Source organism: Balaenoptera borealis (assembly GCF_965194805.1).
Source record: "Balaenoptera borealis genome assembly, chromosome: 7".
NCBI classification, from domain to species: Eukaryota; Metazoa; Chordata; class Mammalia; order Artiodactyla; family Balaenopteridae; genus Balaenoptera; species Balaenoptera borealis.
The window spans coordinates 14,936,807-14,954,844 of record NC_138864.1 but is presented as its reverse complement, the minus strand read 5'-3'; the positions used below and the strand labels follow the sequence as shown (position 1 = coordinate 14,954,844).

General features: G+C 39.4%; 1 long non-coding RNA gene across 1 annotated transcript in view; it reads right to left on the bottom strand.

The window, feature by feature from the left end:
- Window positions 1-4,085: 4,085 nt before the first annotated feature.
- Window positions 4,086-18,038, bottom strand: part of LOC309632420 — a 248,761-nt gene continuing 234,808 nt past the window's right edge. The window contains exon 2 of the long non-coding RNA XR_014246908.1: window positions 4,086-6,636. This is a non-coding gene — a long non-coding RNA (uncharacterized lncRNA). The remainder of the gene's footprint in view (window positions 6,637-18,038) is intronic.

The window sequence follows — 18,038 nt, the reverse complement described above, 5'->3', positions numbered from 1 at the left end:
CTACTGGGACTTCCAAGGAATGTCCTGTATCCACCTTCAACTCTCTGAGACCTGAGTCTAAGGCCCCTTGAGCAGCACCGTCTGAGGAATTCCATCCCCCCTGGATGCGTGGAGTGGGGTACAGGCCCGATCAGATAAGGCTCAGTTTGCCAAGTAGCTGAAGTCCTTGGGACCCTTCTTTGCAAACTTTTGCTTTAGCTCTTCCTGAGGCCTGGGGCCCATCTAGATGAACCTCAGGTACCTGATGATGACTTTCCTCTGCTCTTTTCTCTGAAGGGCTGGTATAGTTAGTCCTATCAGGACTGTTTACTCATGATCTTGTCTCAAGATGCCACACAGAGATGGATTTCACATAAATCCATAAGTACAACTCTACTTCATAAAATATATCAATCATGAGTTTCCTTATAAAATGTTTTTTTGCATAACAACAAAAAAAGAAGGCATGTAAAGGGAAAAAAAAAAAATCAAGATTAAAATGGATCCGATGTGGCTATAAAAGTTTTTGTACTGCCACAGGAAAATCAGCGCTCTTCTCTCTCACACTCTAATTATTACCTTCCATTTTACTATAGAGACTAAATTATTGTTGTCACACCACATGACATTAAATTATCATTGGAAGCTAGCCAACTAGGCAGAAGCTGGCGTCTGGTTGAAACGCCAAGTGAGTAAATATTCCAAGCTTCAGGAGAAGCACAGGCAAATGTGAAACGCAGTGAACTTGAGTTCAGGAATGTTTATTTTGACTTATGGTCTGTACAGGATGGAGATTCCATATATGGGTCCTTCTCACTGTCTGAGCGCTGCCAGCTAAAAGGCAGACCTCAGTAACTTGTCAGCCTACAGACAACCTTTGAGGAGGGGGAGAGTGAATAGGGGATACTTCAGAAACTTTTTTTTTTAATGGATCCATTCAGTTTTATTCTTAGGTTCTAAGTTTAAGTGTCTAGAGTTTTCTTTTTTACTTTTTTTTTTATTAAAGTATAGTTGATTTACAATGTTGTATTAATTTCTGCTGTACAGGAAAGTGATTCAATTTTATATATACACACACACACACGCACACATTCTTTTTTAAAATATTCTTTTCCTTTATGGTTTTTCATAGGATATTGAATATAGTTCTCTATGCTATACAGTGGGACCTTGTTGTTAATCCATTCTGTATATAAAAGCTTACATCTGCTAACCCCAATGTCCCACTCCATCTTCCCCCAACCCCTCCCCCTTGGCAACCACCTGTCTGTTCTCTATGTCCGTGATTCTGTTTCTGTTTCACAGATAGATTCATTTGTGTCATATTTTAGATTCCACATATAAGTGCTATTGTATGGTATTTGTCTTTCTCTTTCTGACTTTGCTTAGTATGATAATCTCTAGTTGCATCCATGTTGCTGCAAATGGCATTATTTCGTTTTTTATTATGGCTGAGTAATATTCTGTTGTATATATGTACCACATCTTCTTTAGGAACTCTTTTTTTTTTTTTTATTAATTTTATTTTTATTTATGGCTGTGTTGGGTCTTCGCTTCTGTGCGAGGGCTTCCTCTAGCCGTGGCAAGCGGGGGCCACTCTTCATCGCGGTGCGCGGGCCTCTCACTATCGCGGCCTCTCCTGTTGCGGAGCACAGGCTCCAGACGCGCAGGCTCAGTAGTTGTGGCTCACGGGCCTAGTTGCTCCGCGGCATGTGGGATCTTCCCAGACCAGGGCTCGAACCCGTGTGCCCTGCATTGGCAGGCAGATTCTCAACCACTGCGCCACCAGGGAAGCCCAGGAACTCTTAATGTTACTTACTCCTTCAAAAATAAACAATGACAATGGCCTTTTAGACCTGCTTTCATGTCCAGACTTCAAACACATTTTATTTACTAACTAGAGCCCCAGTCATGTAGCTGATTACTACTCAGTTTTCAGGTTCCGGTTGAGATGTCCCTTCCTCCAGGAAGCCTTCCCTGACAACCTCAGTCTGAGTGGCTTTCTCAAACCTCTGCCTATTTGCTCTCTTAGCCCAATGCATTTTCCTCTGCATATGAGCTATCATAGCCCACTTAAAATTATGCCATTCAGACCAGACTGCAAGCAGCTTGATGTTAGAGACCATGACTTCATTGTTCTTGGCACTGGGTGGGTATATTCTGTTCAATTCCATGGAGAAAGGGGTTGAATATCATGGAATGTCTGTCATGAGTATAAATTTATCATCAGGTTCAGAACACACAGCACTTGGAGAGGACTTTGGTGGGGAGAGTAGAGTCGGGGTGGAGAGAGAGAAGTGACTGCTACAGAATACCCAGCTGTTTCAGGCAGCTTGCAAGATACTTTACACATCTTGTCTAATTTTTCTTTACAGCAAGTCTTATAGAGATCATCTAATCCAGCTTTTCACAGATGAGAAACTGGAGAGAAACATTCCCAGTGGCGACATGAAATGCCCCTAATTATCTACGGACATAAGTATATTTTCACACCCTGCTGAATCGCACCCATGGCTTTTGTGGCTTCATTTTCTGGTGTATCCTTTATGTATTAGCTGCTCACGGAGTTTATCTTATCCCTCAAAATCCAGTCCAAACATTTCCTCCATTGTAAATCTTCCTATGAGAAGCCTTCCTACTCCATCGCCAATCCTTTCAATCAGAATTAAGGATTGCTTCCTTTGAATCTCTTTTGAACCAGAATTTCTATCAGACGCATGAATATGGTTGTTCGATGCAGGGGTTTTGCACTCAAACTCCTTGAGGTTAAATCTTCCTCCCCCATGCATTAGCCCTACGACCTTGGACAAGTTACTTAACCTCCCTGGCTTTGTTTACTCACTTATTGTATCAGTCAGGGTTCAACCAGAGAAGCAGGGCCAGTAGGAGATGTATATTAAGAGATTTATTGCAAGGAATTTGTTTATGTGATTGTGAGGGCTGCGTGTGAAATCCATTAAGGCAAGGCCATCAGGAAGGGCAGGCTAGAACACTGGGGCAGCAGATAAAGTTGTTGTCCAAAGTTATCATTTCTTCTTCATCAGGGAAGCCTCAGCTTTGCTGTCAAGGTCTTTCAACTGATTGAATCAGGTCCACCCAGATTATCTAGAATAATCTCTTAAAGTCTACTGATAACGGGCTTTAATTTTATCTACAAAATATCACTGTGGCAACCCACAGAGTAGTGTTTGATTGGATACCTGGGGGACTATAGCTTAACAAAGTTGACACATCAAAAGGCCATCACACTAATAAGGTGAGGGGGTGGGGTGGCAGTAACAATAGAACCTACCTCATAAGGCCATTATAGAGAGTAAATGGGTTTATCCATATCATGCATTTAGAATAGTATTTGGTAAGTGACAAGTCTTCAATAAATGTTGACTCTTAATATAGCGTTTGTTATATTATACTGTATTATAATTATTTTACATGTCTGCTTTCCCTCCTAGACTTTGAAGTCTCTTATTCATGTATGGACCCAAAGCTTTGTAGACAGCCTGACCTACAGCATGGATTGGTGAAGTTTTTTTGAATGAATAATTAATTTTATTTCAATTTTGAAATGGCTTGCAGACAACCTAGAAGAATGCCATATGAAGGATCCATTGATGAAGACTACTCTTCCGGGCTTCCCTGGTGGTGCAGTGGTTGAGAATCTGCCTGCCAATGCAGGGGACACGGGTTCGAGCCCTGGTCTGGGAAGATCCCACATGCCGCAGAGCAGCTGGGCCCGTGAGCCACAACTACTGAGCCTGCGCGTCTGGAGCCTGTGCTCCGCAACAAGAGAGGCCGCGATAATGAGAGGCCCGCGCACCGCAATGAAGAGTGGCCCCCGCTCGCCGCAACTGGAGAAAGCCCTCGCACAGAAACGAAGACCCAACACAGCCAAAAATAAATAAATAAATAAATAAAAAATTTAAAAAAAAGGAATTCCTTTAAAAAAAAAAGTAAAATAAATATCCTTTAAAAAAAAAAAAAAAGACTACTCTTCCATCGCACTGGAGGGCTATGGGGCTATAATATTTGAGGTTATTTTCCAAAGAAGGAAAGGGAAGGATTGTAGCTACCAACTGAGTTCCACAGCTTTTTTTTTTTTTTTAAAAATTGATTTCTAATGGTATCACAGAGCATGTTATAATTTGTCAGTAGGCCAGAAAGCAGAAGGTCCACCAAATGGTCTCGGGATTTGAAAATATATGAAGCCTCAGAAGAGGTCCTTTGATTTTCTGCAGAGTCACTGGGTAAAGATTATGAAAGTATATAAGTAAACAATGTTTTGCTTTCTTTTACGTTCCATAGAGAAAGTCCTCTCACATATATGTTATATCACAGTGAAAGAATTTCTATTCAACAGAGATTCAAATAATGACTAAGATCTAAGTTCACATACCTCTAAAATAAGAAAACTAAGGTAAAATCCATAGAGGTGTCCAAATCTTGCGGAGTAGCTTTTCCTGCACCCCCTCTGCCCACATCTTGGAGGTAGATTTGTTTTACATAGTGTAACCTAATACGATAGGAGGCTGAAACCCATCAGTAATCTCTTCTTTTCTGTGGCAAGGATGTTGCAATATCTAAGATCCAAAGAGTACAGTTGCAGGAGAGGGATTCACATTAACTTCCCATTTTTTACTTTCTTTGTATTTTTTTTATCTGTACAAGTTACTTAGACCTAGCACTGCTGTGTGGATATCAGCCTTAAGCACAGTTGCAAAGAAAGCTCACTGGGGTGGCTTTAGAATGATCCTATTTGGAAGGCTAAGTGTAAGCAGTGTTGAACATTTAAGAAATAAGGATCAAGTTCAGGTTCTGGTAAAGAATTTGTGTGCTTACTTGAGCTAAAAGATCAGATAAAAGTGTCTAGTTAACTTTTCTTTTTATTATCCAGGGGTTTGCAGCCATTCAGATACCACTCATATACTCTACCCAAATTTAGGAATGAGTTGTCACTAAAGGATTGAAAGTACACATACCAACTGTATTTATCCAATTCATGTGTAAGCTCCATTCTTCACAAAAACCTTTGCATATTATATAGCCATAGATAACCAAACACATAAAGTAAGTGTGTTACAATTTCTGATTCCCTCTGTCAAATTGCTTTTAACCAAAACATTTTCAAGGTGGCCAGGTTCATATTAAAACTTGTTTGAAAAAGAGTGTTCACGAAGAATATACATTTTGGTACTAATTAGATGAACATTCATTTACTCACTTACCTGCTAGACATTTATCCAGTGCCTGCCAGGTGCCGGGAATGTGATAGGCATCAGTAATATAAAGATAAAACAGAAATTCCAGTCTAGTAGACAAGCCACTCAAATAGTGTTAGGGAAAGGACAGGGTGCCAGGGGAGAAGATTAGAGGGGTGCCCAGACTCTATATATTATAGAAAGCTTCCTGGAAGAAATCACATCCACACTGAGACTTGAACGAATTCAACAGGTGAAGGGCATTACACATGTAATGGCGTGTCTGCGGGGGAAAGGCAAGTTCAAACTGTTGCAGACAAAGAGAACAGAATAGATGGGGGCTTGGTGGCCAGGAGAAGCATGGCACATTCCTGTTGTGCTGTATTTAGTACAGTTAAAATATAGAGTGTTTCTGGCATGCTTGTTGTTACAGGTTTGGGCGGGACCATGACCGGCAAGAAGACTAGAGAAGTAGAAATCCAACAAAGGAGGGCAGTAAGTAGATGGATTCAAGAGATCTCTAAGAGTTATATTTCAGAATTTCATTGAAGAGAGGATTCCAGTGGTAAGGCAAAGGATGACTCAATGCTGGCATTCAGAGTTCTGCTGTGAGTAAGTGGGTAAAAGGTGGTACCATTTACCTAAAAAAATGATCCTAGGAGGAGGTAAGGTCTTCAGGAGGAGACGACATCATTGTGTTGGATTTTTGAGTTTGAAGTGCCAGTGGGATAACAAGTGGAAAGGCCTAGTGGACAGTTAATATCTGTGGCTCTTACCCTCAGAAGCCCCCACTAGGGAAATAGACTTGTGATTCATTATCACATAGACTAGGGTTTCTCGACCTTGGCACTATTGACATTTGGGACCAGACAGTTATTTGCTGTGGGGCCTGTGGTGTGCACTGTGGGATGTTCAGCAACACCCCTTACCTCTACCCACTAGATGCGAGCCGCACATCACCCAAGCTGTTACAACGTAATATGTTTCCAGACATTGCCAAATGTCCCCTGGGGACAGATTGCCCCAGCTGAGAACCACTGACAGAGTTGGTACCTAATCCATGAACATGGATGAGTATAGAAAGTGAGAGGATAAGAGTCCTCAGGATAGAACACTGAAAGGCACCAATTTAGGAACCAAAAAGGGAAAGAAAATCCCCTAAGTGAGACTGACAGGGATTGGTCAGTGAAGTAGGGAAAAAATATAGAAGCCAAGGGAAAAAATGTTTCAGTAAGAAAAATATGATTCCTAAGGGTAAATGTGGCTAAGCGTTTAATCCAAATGAAGCCTAGAAAGCAGCTCTGTTTAGTAGCAAGGATGTCATTGATGATCTTAGTGAAGATAATTTTAGCAGCATCGGGTAATGGGGTGAGAAGTAAATGAATTTATATTTTGTTGTTGTATTATTTTATCTGGCCAGACATGGCAGCCCAGGCAAGAGAATATGGACAGTTAAAAGGGTCTTGGCTTGGGGTTTTGAAAGAGGGTTCAAGGAATGGTTCAGCGGCAAATGGAAGTTGATGATATTGGCAAGAAAGTGATCGAAGTGGGGAACCGTGAAATGTAAACTGGATAGTGAAAGCAATGAATACAAGAGAGAACTGATGGGTACAGATAAAGTAGAGAGTCTGGATTCAAGGTCTCTATGAGTATAAGGAGTAGGTAAAATGAGAATTACTGAGGGGAAAACTTGGAAGTGTGTATCAGTAGAAGAGTCATCAACCAAACTGGGCCTTGGTTTCTTTATCAGTAAGTTCAGCGGGTTAACCTAGATGCCCCCAATATCTTTGCAGCTTTTATTGTTTTAGATTAATAAGAATCTTTCTGATTCTTAGGTGATAGAAATATGACTCTAGGAAATTAAAGATACATGTATATATAACTTGGTGTCTAGAAAGCTTATCGATATAAAAATTTTCTGAGATAGGGTTCTGATTTGGGGCCATCCTGATTTTTGATGCTATAAGTTAAGATATTTTATTCCCAACAATTAGGTCTAACCAATGTTGATAGATTCTTTAATTTATAATGAGGAAACCCTAGATATATGAGATAGTTTCTGATGGTTCAATGACTTTACTTTGGAGAGGAGCATAAGTTCTTAAGAAATACAAAGGTATGGAACCTTGGTTTTTGTGGGCTTTCTTTCCTAGACTGTTTTTTTGTGTGATTTCCCTCTCTCCCCTATAATCTTTTCTGATAGGTTAGCAACAATAAAAGCTTAAATGGTGTATCTTATAGGAAAATGAGAAGGTTATAAAACAAGGTCAGAAAATATGGGGGACATACACCTCTGTTTTTTCTTCTGACACTCTAGGCAGACATCACTAATTGATTTGAGCATGCTTTCCTCCAGATTGTAGACATGTGCTTATGGCCATAATTCTTACCTCTGGCTGAACATCAGAATCATTTGCAGAGATTAAAAAAAATATCAGGCTTCATCCTAGATTTACTCAATCAGCCCTTCAGTGATTCTGATGTACTCTGCCTAAGACTGATTTTCTATGCATGGCTCCAGGCAGACAGATTGGAGTTGGCACTTGAGATGAAAGATACATTATCTCAGCTGGAGAATAACTGCAAACTCTCACCCTCCTCCCTCTTCCCTGTATCTCCACTTTACAAGGTGGAGATGCATTTCACTTCAGAAAGTTGCCAATTCTGAATTAGAGTAAGACTTAGTCCATAAATGAGCTAAAGAAAGACTGGAGGTAATTCTCACCAAACCTGCCTCCATCTAGTTGTTATCTTTAAGGGTAACAGCATTAACAAGCTCATGGGATAATTATTCCATTGAGAGTTGATCATTAACTCATTCAGTACAAAAACATTTATTAAGAGCTCATATACTCTAAAGATGGCATACATTTCAGATGTAAGCAGAAAAGATGATAAAACCATGTATTGAAGCAATTAATTAGCTCCAGTGCTCTTGTATTTGTACTTTCCCAACAAGCCAAAAAACTGTAAAATCAAAATCCAATCATTAGACTTTCTCTAAACAAGGGTCACATGAAAAGCAAGAGCAAAAAGTATGACAGAGTCAGATCATCTGAAGCTGTGTTCCAAGAAGACTTTCCTGAGAGAGGTGGGATCAAGATGGTGGAATAAGAAGACCCTGAGCTCACTTCCACCTTCAGACACATCAAAACTACAACTACATATAGAACAACTCTCTCTGAGAATGACCTGAAGACTAGGAGAACAGCTTTTCTACTATGAAGGATATAAAGAAAACATCATACCAAGATAGGTAAGAGGGGAAGAGGAGCAATCAGGTGACCCAAAAAAGAAGGGGGTATCACAAACTTGAAGGTCCTCCCTAAGAAGCAAGAGGTTTGAGCCCCCCATTGGGCATCCCAATCCTGGTGACTGGCACTGGGAAGACAAGCCTCCTTAACTGGTTTTGAAAGCCAGTGAGGCTCACCACCTGGAGAACCAGAAGGCTATAGGAAACCCAGACTACACTCTTAAAGGACTTATGCACAAACTTACTTGCTCTGAGACCCAGTGTGGAGACAGCAGACTGAAAAGAGCCTGGCACTCTAGCTGGCCTGCACACCCCAAAACCTGCATCCAGCTCCAGCTCCAAAAGTCCCCACCAAGGCAGTGGCCCCCAGCATGCCCCAGGAGAAACCCTGGTCTGCACCATGCTCCAGCTCTAGGCCCCCTCATTAAGTTTATAGGCCTGGTTCACCACAGGAAAAGCCCCAACCTGCACTCACTTCTGCTCCAGCCCTCCTGCCAAAGCCACTGGGCATACACAGTCTGCATAGAGATGCACCCACACATGGACACAAATTCAAGCTCTTTCCCATAATTCATAAAGACAAACAAAGAAAGTCAAACAAAATGAGAAGACAGAAGAATATGTTCCAAACAAAAGAACAGGATAAAACCCTAGGGGGAAAAAAAGCCCTAATGAAATGGAGATAAATAATTTACCTGATAAAGCATTTAAAGAAATGGTCATAGAAATGCTCATCAAACTCAGGTGAAGAGTAGAAGAACACAGTGAGAACTTCAACAAAAAATCAGAGATTATAAAAAAGAACCAATTAGATTTGAAGAATACAATAACTGAAATAAAAAATACATCAGAGGGAATCAAAAGCAGATTAGGTGATACAGAAGAATGCATAAGTGACTTAGAAGACAAAATATTGGAAATCACCCTATCAGAAGAGCAAAAAGAAAAAAGAACCTTAAAAAAATGAGGATAGTTTAAGAGATCTCTGAGATAATATCAAGTATAATAACATTACCATTATTATTGGGGTCCCAGAGGAGAAGAGAGAGAGAAAGGAGCTGAAAATGTATTTGATGAAACAATGGCTAACAACTCCCCTGACCTGGGGAAGGAAACAGGTCCAGGAACCACAGAGAGTCCCAAACAGGATGAACCCAAAGAGATCTACACCAAGACATACATAATTTAAATGGCAAAAATAAGAGAGAGAATTTTAAAGTCAGCAAGAGAAAAACAGTCATATACAAGGGAACCCCTATGAGGCTATCAGTGGAAACTTTGCAGAACAGAAGATATTCTTTTAAAATGCTACAAGAAAAAACCTATAACCAAGGATACTCTACCTGGCAAGGTTATCATTCATAATTGAAGGAGAGATAAAGAGTTTCCCAGACAAGCAAAAACTAAAAGAGTTTATCACCAATAAACCAGCCTTGCAAGAAATGTTAAAGGGACTTCTTTAAGTGGAAAAGACCACAACTGGAAATATGAAACTTATGACAGGAAAAATCTCATTGGTAAAGGCAAATATACAGTAAAGGTAGTAGATCAACCGCCTATAAATCTAGTAGAAATGTTAAATAACAAAGGTTGTAAAATTATCTATATCCACAATAAGAAGTTAAGGGATACTCAAAAAGATGTAAACTATGACATCAAAAACATAAAACGTGATGGGGGAGTAAAAAATGTAGAATGGGTTTGAACTTAAATGACTATCAGTTTAAAACAAATAGATAAATAGGTAGATAGTTAGGTAGGTAGATAGATAGATAGATATGAATGTCATGATAACCACAAACCAAAAACCTACAATAGATACACAAAAAACAAAGAGAAAGGAGGCCAAGCATAATTCTAAAGAAAATCATCAAACCATAAGGGAAGAGACTAAAAGAAGAAGAAAAGAACAGAGAAGAACTACAAAACAACCAGAAAACAAATAAACATCAATGGACTAAATACTCCCGTCAAAAGACAAAGGGTGGCTGAATAAATTAAAAAAAACCAAAACCTATCTATATGCTGCCTACAAGAGATTCACTCCAGATCTAAAGACACAAATTGGAGAGGAATAAGTAAAACTGTCTCTATTTGCAGGTGACATGATACTATATATAGGAAACCCTAAGAACTCCACACACACACACAAACACACACACAAACCTGTTAGAAATAACAAATGAATTCAGTAAAGTTGCAGGATACAGAATTAAAATACAGAAATCTGTTGCATTCTATACACTAATAATGAGCTATCAGAAAGAGAAATCAAGAAAACAATCCCATTTACAATTGAATTCAAAAGAAAAAATACCTAGGAATAAATTTAACCAAGAAGGTGAAAGACCTGTATTCTGAAAACTATACGACATTGATGAAAGAAATTGAAGACCACACAAATAAATGGACAGATTAGGAGAATTAATATTGTTAAAATGACCATACTACCCAAAACAATCTTGAGATTCGGTGTAATCCCTATCAAAATACTCATGACATTTTTCATAGAAATAGGACAAATAATCCTAAAATTTGCATGGAAAAAAAAGATCCCGAATAGTCAAAGCAATCTTGAGAAAGAAGAACAAAGCTGGAGGTATCATGCTCCCTGACTTCAAACTATACTACAAAGCTATAGTAATCAAAAGAGTATGGTACTGGCACAAAAGAAGACATAGATCAATGGAACAGAATAGACAGCCCAGAGATAAACACAAGCACATATGGTCAATTAATCTATGACAGAGGAGGCAAGAATATAAATGAAGTTGGCAAAAATGTACAGTTACATTCAAAAGAATCAAACTGGACTACTTTTTCACACCATACACAAAACTGTAAGCTCAAAACTGATTAAAAACTTAAATGTAAGACCTGAAACCATAAAGACCCTCTAGAAGAAAACATATGCAGTGCACTCTTTAAGATCAATCCTAACAATATTTTTTTGGACCTATCTCCTCAGGCAAGGGGAATAAAAGCAAAAATAAATTAATGGAGCCATATTAAACTAAAAAGCTTTGCACATCTAAGGAAACCATCAAAACAAAGAGGAGAAATAAGAAAAAAAAAAGAAAAAGAAAGAAAAGCCAACCTACTGAATGAGAGAAGGTATTTGCAAATAATATGTCCGAATTGGCGTTAATATCCAAAATCAAAATATATAAAGAACACATACAACTCAATGGCAAAAAACCAAATGATCCAATTAAAAAATGGGTAGAGGACCTGAATAGGCATTTTTCCAAAGAAGACATACAGATAACCACCAGGCACATGGAAAGATGCTCAACATCACTAATCACCAGGGAATGCAAATGAAAACCACAGTGAGGTACCACCTCATACCTGTCAGGATGGCTATAATCAAAAAGCCAAGAAGTAAATGTTGGAGAGGATGTGGAGAAAAGGGAACCCTCGTTCACTGCTGGTGGGAATGTAAATTGGTACAGTCACTATGGAATACAATATCAAGGTTCCTCAAAAAATTAAAAATAGTACTACCATATGATCCAGAGAGTCTACTTCTCGGTATTTATCCAAAGAAAATGAAAATGCTAATTAGAATATATATCTGCGCCCCAGTGTTCATAGCAGCATTATTTACGACAGCCAAGATATGGAAGCAACCCAAGTGTCCATTGACAGAAGAATGGATAAAGAACATGTGATATATATATATATATATATATATATATATATATATATATATATATACATACATACACACAATGGAATACTACTCATTAAAAGAATGAAATCTTGCCTTTTGCAATAACATGGATGGACCTGGAGGGTATTATGCTAAGTGAAATAAGTCAGAGAGAGAGAGAAAGGCAAATACTGTATGTTTTTACTTATATGTGGAATCTGAAAAACAAAACAAATGAACAAATATACAAAACAGAAAGACCCATGGATACAGAGGACAAACCAGTGGTTGCCAAGGGTGGGGGTTTGGGGGTAGGGAGGTAGGTGAATTAGGTGAAGGGGATTAAAAGGTGCAAACTACCAGTTATAAAATAAATAATCACAGGTATATGATGTACAGCACAGGGAATATAGTCAATAATATTATAATAACTTTTGTACACTATGTTTCAATAAAAAATAATAGTAAAAAAATGACTTTCCCAACAATTCCATGTCCTTGATTCTAACAGCCCTAGGAGAAGTCAGGGTAGGGTCATGTAAGTCCTTCAGTCTCCTTGGTTCATCTTCCTCTGTGGCATCTTGTTGCAGTCTCCTTGGTTCATCTTCCTCTGTGGCATCTTGTTGCTTAGGATATTCGAATTTCCAGTGCGTTGCTGTATAAAGCCAGTGCTGATTTCTTGATGAATTTTTAAGTTACACTTTTAATGAGCCCTCTTTTGTACTATCTTCCAAATCTTTGACTACGTTTTTGCTAAACTGACACTATAAGGTCTTGTTCTTAGCAAATGTCTCCTCTGAGATGAGAGGTTATTTCATTGTAGTGTTTCGCCTCCTTTCTGTAGAGAGAAAGCTGAGGCAGATTTTGACAAATGGTTGGCTGGCTGCTCTGTGAAACTGTTGAATGAAGGTGGTGTTGGAGCCCCTTGGTGGGGAGTGGACAGGAAAGAAGCCAAAAGGACTGGGGCCCCCCATCTCCACTTCACCGAAGCAAGCTCTGGTTTGTACTGTACCTACTAAAATTTCAAATAAAATGGGAATAAATATTCTTCTTAAATAAATACTCTTCTTAAAACATCTGAAAACAAAAAACAACAACAAAAAATTGGAGTCCTGAAACTCAAGAGAAAATATCCTAAAACAGTGGTTATTGAACTTCAGCTGCATCTGAATCACTGGAAGCCTTGTTAAAACACAGATTCGTGGGCTCCACTCCTAGAGATTTTCTGACTTAGTAGGTCTGGGGTGAAGCCCAAGAATTTGCACTTTAACTGGTTCCCAGGTGGGGTTATAATGCTGCTTGTTCTGCGGCCACATTTTGAGAACCACTGCCCTAGAAATAGGAAGCTGGCAATGGTATGGATTTTGTGATCCTGTAATTTGAATAAGAGATGACTTTTAGTACCATCTGAGATCTTCATATGCATGCACATTATAACTTCATGTAGCCCTGCCCACAGTCCTCTCAACCAGATGTCAGAAACTCGTTTGCCAAATGCAAGTTGTTCCCATTTTTAAAATTAGATGCCACCATGTTCTATTGGGAAATGTCACATATTAATCTGGATTTTCCAGCTTCTTTTGAAAAATCAGATTAACTAGTGAAACTGAGCAGGTCCCTGTGGGGCTCCTGGGCATGGAAGCCTTTCTATGTCTCCCATTTCTTGTTTGTAAGGAATAGGCTTCAGCCTTCATGACCTTCCCTGATTTCCAAAGGGCAGGTTCAAACAGTTGCTAATCAGGGAAGGGAGGAGATGTAGACACAAGGGAGGAGCAGTCAAGAAACAATAGTGCAGCCTTGGGACAGGGTCCTGGTTCCGCCTAAAGAGATACACATAACAGTATCTTTGAGCTCTTCTGCAGAACTAAAACCCCCAACAAATGGAAGACATTAACTACTTGATGAAGCATTCTTTATTCCAGAGAGAAGGTCACAGTTTGATAACCTCGAGAAGCACAGAAGCTCATCAGGGAACCACCGGAGGCCAGATTAACAGAATGCAGACCCTGCACACATCCGGATCCTTACCTTCAACCCTGCCCTTGAACCTTTGCTATAAAACTCCTCACCAAATCCCCCCAGGTTGGGACACACAGTTTTGAGGGCATGAGCCTGCTGTGTCCTTCTTTGCCTGGCAAGGCAATAAAGCTATTCTTTTCTACTTCACCCAAAACTCTACCTCTGAGATTCAATTCAACGCTAGCGCACAGAGGCCGAATTTTCAGCATCACTACTATCACTTAGCCTGCATTGCCACAAGGCAGCCCTCTGCTGGAGATGAGGTAACTGCTGCCCGCTTAGATGAACATGTTCCTTCCTGCAGCTTCTCCCTCAGGCTCTCCAAATTCTCAAGGAAACAGTTACACGCCTATTCAAATCTCAGAGCCCATGGGAAGTCTCTTTGGAGCTGTGCAACTAATCGTTCAGGATTATTCCTCCCTATTCCCATTGCTCAAAATGCCATTGAAGAATGAAAGCCATTTCCTATTGTATTTGTTATCTATATATAATACGGTATATCATCGTGTTAAATATGGATACATTTGCAGGAAATAGAGCTTACTATAAATTTACATGAAATATGCTAGATGAAAATAATACCCCAGGACGCCTACCTTGGCTTAGAAGCCTAAACTATGACCTGATGCAACACTTCACTTGGGGGCTCTAAAGGAAATTTCATTGAATTCTATTCATCTGCCAGGGCTGGCTACTTCCTGAGTTTCTATTAAAAAAAAAAAAAAAAGAATCAGTAGCATGATAACTGGAAAAACAAACACATTTAAAATTCCTAGACTCTTTGGAGAGTCTCTTGCTGCTTTTGACTCTGTGATATTTCTCTAAATTCTTTTGAACAAAGTCCAAGCCTCCGGATCTTTCAAAGAAGGGATTTGCACTAAAACTAATATTTCTAGCCCATGCTCATCAGGGTTAGAGGCTGCTTTTTCCACTGAGATCCCTCCATATTCACAACCATTTCACACTTTAATTGGGACAGGTTCCCTAAATTCAAAGGCAGAAAGTCCCATAGAACTTGCTTTGTTTAACAAAGGAGGCTTTTTCTTTCCCAAACCCCTCTGGCTTTGGTGACTTGGAAAATCTTATTAACCAGATGAAAAAAAAAAGAAAGAAAAAAAAATTCCACCACCAACTCTGGGACTTGAAGAACTATTTGGAGGCTTGCGAAGAGCAAGAACCCAATTAAGTAGCTCAGCTACACAGACCCGAGTGTAGCATGACGGGTCCGGGGTGCCCTTTGCATATGTGTCCAACTCTGCCCGGCTGAGCTGCCTCTAAGCTCTCTGTCAAAATGGCATGAGTCTGAGTGATTCATTTCCCAACCACAAGACACCAGCGGAGGGTAAATCTAATGCAGGCTGGGAGTAGCTGGATCAGGGTGATATGACTGATATCTAAACAGGGATTTGGATGGAGCTGAGGCAGGCTTAAAACAACTTTCTCGTAACAACATAGAATGGCTAAACGAAGCAGCAAAAGCACTTTCTTTGACCCTTTTGTCCTTAGTTTCAAGAGGCACAAATAGATTCTACTTTCTTCGCTTGACCTCTTATCTAAGAAAAAAGTGACCCTTACCCCCAGGAAGAGTGCTGACAAATCTTTTATAGGTTTGGTTTGAAAAGAAATGAAGCCCAGGTGGTGGTTGAATCTGCAGAGGAATCCGGGGAATTTTAGGATGTCCCCGTTTGGAGGCCCCATGGGAGGGACTTAGGCTGGGAGAGGTTTCCTGGTTAGAAGACAGTCACTCCACAGGGATGAGTTGGAAAATTGAAACCCAAGATGAGAAGACTGGGGCTAAAGACTCAAGCCAATTGAAACCCTGCATTTCCCAAGTGATTCTTAGGTGCTGGTGTCACCTTAAAATCGTTTTGCAAGATATTTTAGAAACAGAACCACACAACACTTGAATACGATTTAAGTTATCCCTACTCATGTGAAAGTAAGAGTTTCAACAACTTCATTAAAATCAAGTCTGTTTCTCATGAAAGCCAAACTTCTACATTTTCCAGTTAAAACTGGATCATGCTGCAAATACTAGTTATTTAATAACTTACAGGTCTGGAAAGACCCTGATTTCTATGGCTTTTGATTCAAATTATCCATTTAATTTCCATTTATTGTATGCTTTTCTATCTTCTGTACTCAATGGATGCATTCAATAATTTTCAGGCCTGTATTTTGTCTTCCAACCTGGCTTTTTCTCACCTATCTTGTGTCAAATAATCTCTTCTGTACTATGAGACACATTTTTTGCTTAGTTTTATTTTTCCCTCAAAGGGATTACAATTTAGCTAGGGAAATGAGTCCAACATAGGAACTAGTAAGGAAATTTATAGGCAGATAAGGTTCACTTTTAGGTTTTAATATAATTCAAAGTTCTATCCTTGACCTCTTTCTGTACTCATTTACCCACTCTCTTTGGAGACACTTATATGCTCCCACAGATGTCTCCTAAATCACTGTCTCCAACCCTAAATTTTGTCCATATATATACATTTTTATTTTAAACTCCCTTCTGGAAATCACCCCCAGGTTTCCCACAAATAGTTCCACTCAACACAGTCAGAATCTTTGTGATCATTTTCTCTGGCAATCCTGTTCCTCCTGGTACATCGCTTATCATCATGATGGTACTGCCAGGCACCCAGCTGACCAAGCATAGACTTGAAGTTATTCTAGGTTTCTGCTTCTGCTGCTTTGCAGATAATCACTAAGTGCAGTTAATTAAATGACTCCAAAAAATACAGCAAACTAGTGCATGTAACAAAAAAAGAGACAGACTCACGGATATAGAGAACAAACTAGTGGTTACCAGTGGGGACAGGGAAGTGGGGAGGGGCAATATAGGGGTAGCAGATTAAGAGGTAGAAGCTATTAGGTATAAGACAAAAAGACAACCCTCAGAATGGGAGAAAATATTTGCAAACGAACCAAGTGACAAAGGATTAATCTCCCAAATATACAAACAGCTCATGCAGCTCAAGTTCAAAAAAAAAACAACCCAATCAAAAAATGGGCAGAAGACCTAAATAGACATTTCTCCAAAGAAGACATACAGATGGCCAACAAACACATGATAAGATGCTCAACATCACTAATTATTAGAGAAATGCAAATCAAAACTACAATGAGGTATCACCTCACACTGGTCAGAATGGCCATCATCAAAAAATCTACAAACAATAAATGGTGGAGAGGGTGTGGAGAAAAGGGAACCCTCCTACACTGTTGGTGGGAATGTAAATTGATACAGCCACTATGGAAAACAGTATGGAGGTTCCTTAAAAAACTAAAAATAGAACTACTATATGACCCAGGAAACTCACTCCTGGGCTTATACCCAGAGAAAACCATAATTCAAAAAGACACATGCACTTCAATGTTCATAGCAGCACTATTTACAGTAGCCAGGACATGGAAGCAACCTAAATGTCCATGAACAGAGGAATGGATAAAGAAGATGTGGTACATATATACAGTGTAATATTACTCAGCCATAGAAAGGAACGAAGTTGGGTCATTTGTAGAGACATGGATGGAACTAGAGACTGTCATACAGAGTGAAATAAGTCAGAAAGAGAAAAACAAATATTGTATATTAACCCATATATGTGGAATCTAGAAAAATGGTATAGATGACCTTAATTGCCAAGCAGAAATAGAGACATGGACTTAGAGAACAAATGTATGGAAACCAAAGGGGGAAGGAGAGGGGTGGGAGGAATTGGGAGATTGGGATTGACACATATAAACTACAGATATTACGTATAAAATAGACAACTGATGGGAATATACCGTAGAGCACAGGGAACTCTACTTAATGCACTATAGTGTCCTAAATGGAGGGGATATATGTATATGTATGGCTGATTCATTTTGCTGTGCAGTAGAAGCTAACACAACATTATAAAGCAACTATACTCCAATAAAAATTAAT